A 9812-nucleotide genomic window follows, 5' to 3' on the forward strand; every position below is an offset into this window, starting at 1 on the left:
GGATCAATTTGATCCAGCTGAACCCAGTGCTCCAGCATGGCTACAATCCGATAACAAGTAAAAGACAAATAGTTTAAGACAAAAAGGAGAAAGACATTTCAAATCAAAGGACAAAACTGTTGTCTTTTATGCGGTGGGTAGATATTTTTCGGTTCGTCCCTATTCAAGATGGGATCATCGTGGTGTTGTTCCTGACAAAAGGCCACCATCTCCGCCAATGTCTCGGTCAGAGGACGTCGATCTATGGCAATCTCTCGCTGCAGCTGTTCAAATTGCAGTTTTAAGATCATCATTTCCCTTGCTTGGTTGATCCGTACTTTTGGATGGACACCAGCCATCTCTCCCTTGTTTTGGGCTTAAAAAAAAATGAATTCCAAAATCAGATTCAGGTAGAGCTTTGGGTTCTTTTCTTCTTGCTTTCCTGTGGCTTTTAAATTTCTTTTTTCGTTTTTCTTTTTTTTTGTTTTGAATGAACTCACATGTGTAAAGATGAGACGTCAAATACAAACCTAAAAAAGAAAGAAAAATATTGATAAAAACAAAGAAAATAAAAAAGAAAAGATGGAGAAAAATCGCAAATAAAATTCGAATACTACTAATGGTGGTGAATTTGTTACTGCTGTTGTTGTTGGTGGTGGTGTTTGTAATGGTAGTGTTGCTGCTGCTGTTGTTGTTGGTGGGTGTTTGTGGTGGTGGTAGTGGTGGTGTTGTTGTTGTTGTTGTTGTTGGTGGTGGTGGTGGGTGGTAGTGGTGGTGGTGGTGGCAGCAGTCATGGTAGCAATGGTGGCAGTGGTCACAGCAGCAGTGATGGCAGTAGCAGTAATGGCAGTAGCAGCAACAGCAGTAGCAGCAGCTTGGTTGTAGTGGTGGTGGTGGCAGTGGTGGTGGTGGCGGCAGTGGCGGTGGTATCTGTGGCAGTAAAGGCACACCTATTCAAGTCTATTCTGAACTCATGGACATCAAACTGTTTGCCTCAGCCAAGTCAAGGAGGAAACTTCTGCAAGTCACTTGACCTTGCAGAAACAGTAGCCAAACCCCATTCAAATCACATTGTACTATTATTTTAAAAGAAAAGAAAGGCCCATTGGACAATGAAGTCCCAGAAGAACTTTGATTGAAATATGAGATGGTCCCAACTGGACACATTTAGTCACATCAGTCTGCTCATTCCAAACTGATTTGGGGCTGATCAATATCAATTTCTAGCTACACCTGAGCATATGATCACTACACATATGAATCAATGAGGTAGTATCTAGATAGGGCATGGACAAAATTGCCGAAAAGTGGGCCATATGAAACACAGCTCATCATCAAGTGGGCCTCACTAGTAAAATTAAAGGGTGCCATCCAGAATGTGCCCTGGGCTGCAGCTTGTCCATAACTGGTCTACATAGTTATGCAATCTGGTAAAAAATACCAGTCAAAGGTACATCAACTCCTAACATACTGTCTTGAAAGTCGAAGGACATATTGGAAAATGTAGCACTAGACATTGTTTTTCTTTTTTTTGTTCCTTCTCGAGCCATGCCTGGCTCATAAGGGCTGGTTTCCCGGTTTCTTGGCGTATAGGTTCTCCCCACCTGGACGGGACGCCGGTCCATCGCAAGGGAGCTGCAAGATGCAGGAGGAAAGAGTGAGAGAAAGTTGTGGCGAAAGAGTCAGCAGAAGTTTCGCCATTACCTTCTGCCGGAGCCACATGGAGCTTAGGTGTTTCACTCATAATCACACACATCGTCCGGTCTGAGATTTGAATCTGCGATCCCTCGACCACAAGTCCGCTGCTCTAACCACTAGGCCATGTGCCTCCACCTAGCACTAGACATGTGGTTGATGGAATATCCTTGATCATTTGATCAGTCATGATTAAATAACAATAGCAACAAAAATAACAGCTTATATCCATGGCCTTTAAAAAAGTTAATGTCAGAATCATTAGCATGCTGAGCAAAATGCTTCGTGGAATTTTGTTCGTCTTCACATTCTGAGTTCAAATTCTGCCAGGTCAACTTTACCTTTTATCCCTCCAAGATCGATAAAATAAGTACAAGTTGAGCACTGGGGGCAATGTAATTCACTAACCCTCCCCGCAAACTTGTTGGCCTTGTATCAAAATTTTAAACCAATATTTTTTCATGCGTTAACCCATTTTAACTCAGGTTAACCTTGTTGAAATTTTGAAGATAGTTATATAGATAGGGATAACAAACCTACGGAAGAGTCCAGTTAACCTTTATTACAGTAAATAAACCAAATAGAATCATCATCGTCATCTTTTAACGTCTGTTTTCCATGCTAGCATGGGTTGGACGATTTTGACTGAGGGCTGGCAACCAGATGGCTGCACCAGGCTCCAGTCTTGATCTGACAGAGTTTCTACAGCTTGATGCCCTTCCTAACACCAACCACTCCGAGAGTGTAGTGGGTGCGTTTTACGTGCCACCTGCATGGGGGCCAGTCAGGCGGTACAGGCAATGACCTCACTCGACTCTTTTTACATGAGCCAGTGAAGCGACGTTGGTAACGATCACGCTCTAATGGTGCCCTTTTATGTGCCATGGGTACGGAAGCCAGTTGGCTGCTCTGGCAACGATCACACTTGGATGGTGTTCTTGGCACCCTGCTAGCTCAGTAAGGTGACGCTGGTAACGATCATACTCGAATAGCCGCTCTGTCAATGATCACACTCATATGGTGCTCTTTGCACCCCACTAGCACAGATGCCAGTCATCGAAATGGTCAAACAAATACAACATGCACTATTTTACGCTCAGTTAACTTTTACTGCAGTAAATAAACCAAACGGAACTTAATATGGGTTAAGGTGATGAACTGGTAGAATCATTAGCATGCTAGGCAAAATACTTAGAAGCATTTCATTTGTCTTCACATTCTGCCAGGATCCTTTCAGGGTTGATAAAATACGTACCAGTTGAGTAATGGGGGTGGGGTCAATGTAACCGACTTAGCCCTCCACCAAAACTGCTGGCCTTGTGCCAAACTTTGAAACCAATAATTTTTTTTTTGTCTTTCTAATTTTAGCACAAAGCTAGCAATTTTGAGGGGATTGAGAAAGTTGACTACAACGATCCCTTCCCACACCCAATTACTTGACTGGTACTTTAATTCATTGACCCCCAAAAGGGTGAAAGGCAAAGTTGACCTCGACAAGATTTGAGCTTAGTCTGTAAAGAGCCACAAGAAATGTTGTTAAGCATTTTGACCAATGCCCTCACATCTCTACCGGCTCACTGCAACTGATGATATTACTTTGATAAGAAGCTTGACCATTTCTTATTAATCTTTTAGTCAGGCAGTACAAATGCAAAAAGCCAGAACAAAATACCAAAATGCCATAGCTCTGATGTTCTTACAATTATGCCATGGATCGGTACTTTCTTTATCAACCTCATCGAAGTCGAAATCAAACTCGGTGACTGGCATCTGTTGCTAGTGGAGTGCTAAGAGTACCATACGAATGAGATTGTTGTCAGAGCAACAAACTGGCCTTTGTGCCGGTAGCACATTAAGCACACCATTCGAGCATGATTGTTACCGCGTCGCCTTACTAGCACTTGTGCTGGTGGCACGTGAAATATTCGAGCGGGGACGTCGCCAGTGCCGCTGGACTGGCTCCTGTGCAGGTGGCACATAAAAAGCACCATTTGGATATTCGGACGTTGCCAGTACCACCAAACTAGCCTTCGTGCCGGTGGCACATAAAAGCACGCACTACACTCTCGAAGTGGTTGGCATTAGGAAGGGCATCCAGCTGTAGAAACTCAATCAAATCGTCCAACCCATGCTAGCATGGAAAGCGGACGTTAAATGATGATTATGATGATCATCATCATTGTCATCATCATCATCAACCTCATCATCCTCTACATTTAATGTCCTTTCTCTATGCTGGCATAAGTTGGATGGCTTGACAGGAACTGGCAAGGCCTGGGGCTACACCAGGTTCCATCGTCCATTTTGGCCGGGTTTCTACAGCTGGATGCCCTTCCCAATGCCAACCACTTTCCAGAACGTACTAGATGCTTTTCATGTAGCACCATCACCGGTGATTTTTATATGGCAAGAGCACCAGTGCTTTTTACATGGCACCAGTACCTACACCAATGCTTTTTACATGCCACCTTGGTTTTAGGATCTGAATTCTGTTGTGGTGGGTAGGTTCTCTTCAGTACAACAAAGTGCCACATATTTCAATTCTCTGACATCTCCTTCATAAGGCTCATCGTGGAGGCACATGGCCTAGTGGTTAGAGCAGTGGACTCGCGGTCGAGGGATCATGGGTTCGAATCTCAGACCGGACGATGTACGTGTTTATGAGCGAAACACCTAAGCTCCATGCAGATCCAGCAGAAGGTAATGGCGAACTTCTGCTGAATCAATTCACCACAGATTTTGCCATTGAGGAAAGTGAGTTGGAGGAGGGGTGGAAAGCTGCAGCCTTTTACTGATGAGAAAAGCCATTATGTTAACATTTATGTGTGTTTCTTCCTACTGCCACCACAACTACAATCAGATAGTACGAAAGATACTATGAATTTTAGAAGACATTATGCTAATTAAAGAACTTGCAAGAATATACACTCCATATTAATATTGACAAACAAATAAAATACAATATATTAGCACTGTAACAGCCATACATTTAAAACCATTTAGTAAATCTTAAAATTAAAAATTTTTTAACATATTTGAAGTTTTCAAATAAAATTGATAATCAATACTTGTAGTAACATAAATAAATTAATAAATACTTAAAACAGGTAATAATGATTTCTTTGATAATAACTCTACTTAAATAATTATTTTCTCAGGAGTCTTTCATGGTTTTTAAATTTGTGATTTCATATATAAACATACACACACACACATGCAAGTGTGTGTGTGTGTGTGTATATATGAATATAAATGTGTGTATGATAATGATAATTTATATGTATGTATATATATATAATGTATATATATATATATATGTATATGTATATATATATATATATATGTGTGTATATATATATATGTATATATATATATATGTATATATATATATGTGTATATATATATATATATATATATATATATATATATGTATTAATAAATAAAATAAAACATATGCATATATATAAACATATATGTACGTACCTACCTCTACATGTACATATACACGCATATATGAGTACAGGACACCAAAAGGACGTCAAACACAATGAGAAACGAAAACATAGACACAAACCAAAGGAACTGGACATTTTTTTAAAAATGTATATATATATATGTATGTATATATGTATATTCCTTCTGCCGAGTCAGTCCGAAAACGAAATGTTTCCAAGATAAGAAAACCTTTTTTAACCTAATTCATCCCGTATTTACCAGTAATACTCTCATGCAAATTTGTCTGATCTCTAGTGGTTAAGCTGTTTATTATTATTATTATTAGTATTAGTATTAGTATTATCCCTTTGATCCTTGGTCGTCAATCTGTTTATTATTATTTTCAGCCTCGCCTCGTATTGCATATTATGTATAATTCATTAGTTATCGTTGACCATCGATTCGGCCTCGCGTCTCACTAAATATAGAATAGATATTTAAGTTTTTCCATACAGGGGTCTCAATGGCGGCCGATTTTTCGCGGGGCTCGCCCGCCCTCCCACCCCCTCCACCGTTACAGGAAGCCTAAAATTTTCTCATCGCTGTCTCTGATGTACACTTTAAGTTTTACGCTGCCCCCCACCGCTACAGGAAGTCCAAAATTTTCTCATCCTTGTTGTCTCCCATGTACATGTCTGTCGCCCATGTACACTTCGCATCCCTGTTGTCTACGCCACTTGCTCCTCCTTCCATAAATGGTAGTGGTCATTCATTGCAAGATATATTGGTAACGTACGCGGTTTGAACTTAGGTTTAATTGTCTGTTTATGAATCCTGCCAAACGCGAGTTTTCTTTTCAGGTTCATGATGCTACTAGGTTCAATGCCTCCCACTCCCTCAGGATTGGCACCCTCAACGTTGGCACACTGAAAGGCAGATCTGGCGAGATCGTTGAATTGCTTGAACGGAGGTGTGTGGATATATGCTGTGTTCAAGAGGTGAGGTGGAGAGGAGGTTCTGCTAGGTTCCTCACAGGTAAAGGACAGAGGTACAAGATTTTCTGGGCTGGGAATACTGAAGGGGTCGGGGGAGTAGGTATGCTTATTGCCGAAAAATGGGTAGGTAAGGTAATCGAGGTAGTCAGAGTATGTGACAGAATACTGAAGATTAGTTTAGTGCTCCATCATAGTTTAGCAACTATTATATCGGCCTATGCCCCTCAGCCAGGGCTACCCGATGGACAGAAAGACTGTTTCTATGACACCCTACTGCAGACCACCTCACTGACGAACGACAGGGACCTTCTCTTTGTGGGTGGTGACTTCAATGGGCATGTTGGACGATATGCTGAGGGCTTCTATGGCGTTCATGGAGGCTATGGTTATGGTTCTCGCAATGAGGAGGGAACCAGGCTGCTGGAGTTCTGTGATGCAAATAGTCTTATGGTTTGCAACACTAACTTCAGGAAACCGACAAGCCACTTGGTCACCTACCGTTCGGGCCAGCATACTAGCCAAATCGACTACATCCTTACCAGAAAAAGGGAAAGATGGCTGCTTATAAATGCCAAAACCTTCCCAGGTGAAGAGTGTACCCCACAACATAGACTGGTAGTCAGTGACTTTAGAATCAGGACTAAGAGGACGACTAGAAGACGACCAACATGGAGAAGAAGGGTCTGGAAGCTTAAAGACCCTGCAAATGGACAGAGATTTAGAGACATGTTACTTGAAGCCTTCGACGAAATAGAAGGGGGTATAGCTACACATGGGGTAGAAGATAACTGGGCGCTTCTAAGGGACAACCTGCTGAAAGCCACAGACCAGATCTGTGGCTGGTGCAAAGTCCCCACAAGACCCAAAATAACGTGGTGGTGGAACAATACTGTTGACAGGGCTATTAGACAAAAGAAACAGGCTTGGAAGGACTGGAAGAACGGTGGTAGCAGGGAAGTGTATCAGACTGCAAGAAGGGAGGCTAGGAGGCAGGTGTATTTAGCCAGAGGGGAAGCAGCTAAGAAAAAATTTGCCAATGTCCTGCGCCGTGAAGACGAAAGACTTGAGGTATTTCGTGTTGCAAGACAGTGTGTGAGAGAGAATCTTGACGTGGTAGGAGAGAAATGTGTTCGCAAGGATGACGGCTCACTTGCGCTAAATGAGGATGCAAAGAGAGAGGTTTGGAGACGCCACTATGAAAGGTTGCTGAATGAGGAAAATGAATGGGATAAAGAGAGTCTGCCGAATGTTGACCCAACAGAGGGACCAGCAATCCGAGTTGACAGTTCCTTAGTAGATAAGGCAATTAGAAGCATGAAAACAGGAAAGCCCCAGGCCCATCAGGAATTACTGCAGAGATGCTCAAAATATCTGGTAGTGCTGGCTATAGCCTAGTCACCCGTATAGTTAACCAGGTGATACACGAAGGAGTCATTCCCAATGACTGGTGTAGCAGCATAATAGTCAACTGCTACAAAGGTAAAGGTGACGCCCTAGATACAAATAACTACAGGGGTATCAAGCTGCTAGATCAGGTAATGAAGGTTACGGAGAGGGTTATAGCCCAACAAATTAGAGAGAGAGTTAGCTTAGATCAGATGCAGTTTGGGTTCGTGCCAGGGAAAAGTACTACTGATGCTATTTTCCTGGTAAGACAGCTGCAGGAGAAATACCTAGCCAAAGACAAGCCCTTGTACCTGGCTTTTGTCGATATGGAGAAAGCCTTCGACAGGGTCCCCCGATCCCTTATCTGGTGGTCAATGAGGAAACTAGGGTTAGATGAATGGTTAGTGAGAGCTGTACAAGCCATGTACAGAGACGCTGCTAGTAAGGTGAGGGTTGGCACCGAGTACAGTGAAGAATTCAGGGTAGAGGTTGGGGTCCACCAAGGTTCAGTCCTCAGCCCCCTCCTATTTATCATAGTCCTCCAGGCAATAACGGAGGAATTCAAGACTGGATGCCCCTGGGAGCTCCTCTATGCTGATGACCTTGCTCTAATTGCTGAGTCTCTATCAGAACTGGAGGAGAAGTTTCAGGTGTGGAAGCAAGGTTTAGAATCGAAGGGCCTTAGAATCAACCTAGCCAAAACCAAAGTCCTAATAAGTAGGAAGGTAGACCAATCACAAACGCCTTCAGGTAGATGGCCTTGCTCGATCTGTAGAAAAGGCATAGGTAGAAACTCTATAAGATGCACCAAATGTAAGCTATGGACACATAAGAGATGTAGTAATGTCAAAGGAAGACTAACTAGGAAAATAGTTTTTATCTGTGGCAGATGCTCAGGAGCAATAAACTCTGAAAATATGCAGAGACCAACTTCTATCACGTTTCAGGGAGAAAAACTAGAAGTAGTTGATAGCTTCTGCTACCTAGGTGACCAAGTCAGTAGCGGGGGCGGGTGTGCTGAAAGTGTAACTGCTAGAGTAAGAATAGCCTGGGCAAAGTTTAGAGAGCTCTTACCCCTGCTGGTGACAAAAGGCCTCTCACTCAAAGTAAAAGGCAGACTGTATGATGCATGTGTACGTACAGCCATGCTACATGGTAGTGAAATTTGGGCTGTGACTGCTGAGGATTTACGTAAGCTCGCAAGAAATGAAGCTAGTATGCTCCGTTGGATGTGTAATGTCAGTGTTCATAGTCGACAGAGTGTAAGTACCTTGAGAGAAAAGTTGGACATAAGAGGCATCAGATGTTGTGTGCAAGAGAGACGATTGCGCTGATATGGTCATGTGGCGAGAATGGACAAAGATAGGTGTGTGAAAAAGTGCCACACCCTGGCAGTTGAGGGGACCTGTGGAAGAGGTAGACCCAGGAAAACCTGGGTCAAGGTGGTGAAGCACGACCTTCGAACTCTAGGTCTCACCAAGGAAATTACCAGAGACCAAGACCTGTGGAAGTATGCTGTGTGTGAGAAGACCCGGCAAGACCAGTGAGAACAATCAAAATCAAATCATATATCAGAAAGCAGGGGTTAAGTGACCCATCCGTTCGTGTCCGCTGCCAGCCTCGTCTGGCACCCGTGTCGGTGATACGTAAAAGCACCATTCGCTCGTGGCCGTTTGCCAGCTCTGTCTGGCCCCCGTGTCGGTGGCACGTAAAAGCACCATCCGTTCGTGTTCGTTGCCAGCCTCGGCTGGCCCCCGTGCCGGTGACACGTAAAAGCACCGTCCGTTCGTGGCCGTTTGCCAGCTCTGTCTGGCCCCATGTCGGTGGCACGTAAAAGCACCATCCGCTCGTGTTCGTTGCCAGCCTCGGCTGGCCCCCGTGCCGGTGACACGTAAAAGCACCGTCCGTTCGTGGCTGTTTGCCAGCTCTCTCTGGCCCCGTGTCGGTGGCACGTAAAAGCGCCATCCGCTCGTGTTCGTTGCCAGCCTCGGCTGGCCCCCGTGCCGGTGACACGTAAAAGCACCGTCCGTTCGTGGCCGTTTGCCAGCTCTGTCTGGCCCTGTGTCGGTGGCACGTAAAAGCACCATCTGTTCGTGTCCGTTGCCAGCCTCGGCTGGCCCCGTGCCGGTGACACGTAAAAGCACTGTCCGTTCGTGGCCGTTTACCAGCTCTGTCTGGCCCCGTGTCGGTGGCACGTAAAAGCACCATCCGTTCGTGTTCGTTGCCAGCCTCGGCTGGCCCCCGTGCCGGTGACACGTAAAAGCACCGTCCGTTCGTGGCCGTTTGCCAGCTCTGTCTGGCCCCGTGTCAGTGGCACGTAAA

The 9812-nt window shown here is 44.2% G+C and overlaps 1 long non-coding RNA gene across 1 annotated transcript in view; it reads right to left on the minus strand.

The window, feature by feature from the left end:
* Positions 1 to 463: 463 nt before the first annotated feature.
* Positions 464 to 9812, minus strand: part of LOC115214934 — a 37216-nt gene continuing 27867 nt past the window's right edge. The window contains exon 2 of the long non-coding RNA XR_003881942.2: positions 464 to 509. This is a non-coding gene — a long non-coding RNA (uncharacterized LOC115214934). The remainder of the gene's footprint in view (positions 510 to 9812) is intronic.

The sequence above is a fragment of the Octopus sinensis genome, linkage group LG8 (assembly GCF_006345805.1).
Source record: "Octopus sinensis linkage group LG8, ASM634580v1, whole genome shotgun sequence".
Classification (NCBI taxonomy): domain Eukaryota; kingdom Metazoa; phylum Mollusca; class Cephalopoda; order Octopoda; family Octopodidae; genus Octopus; species Octopus sinensis.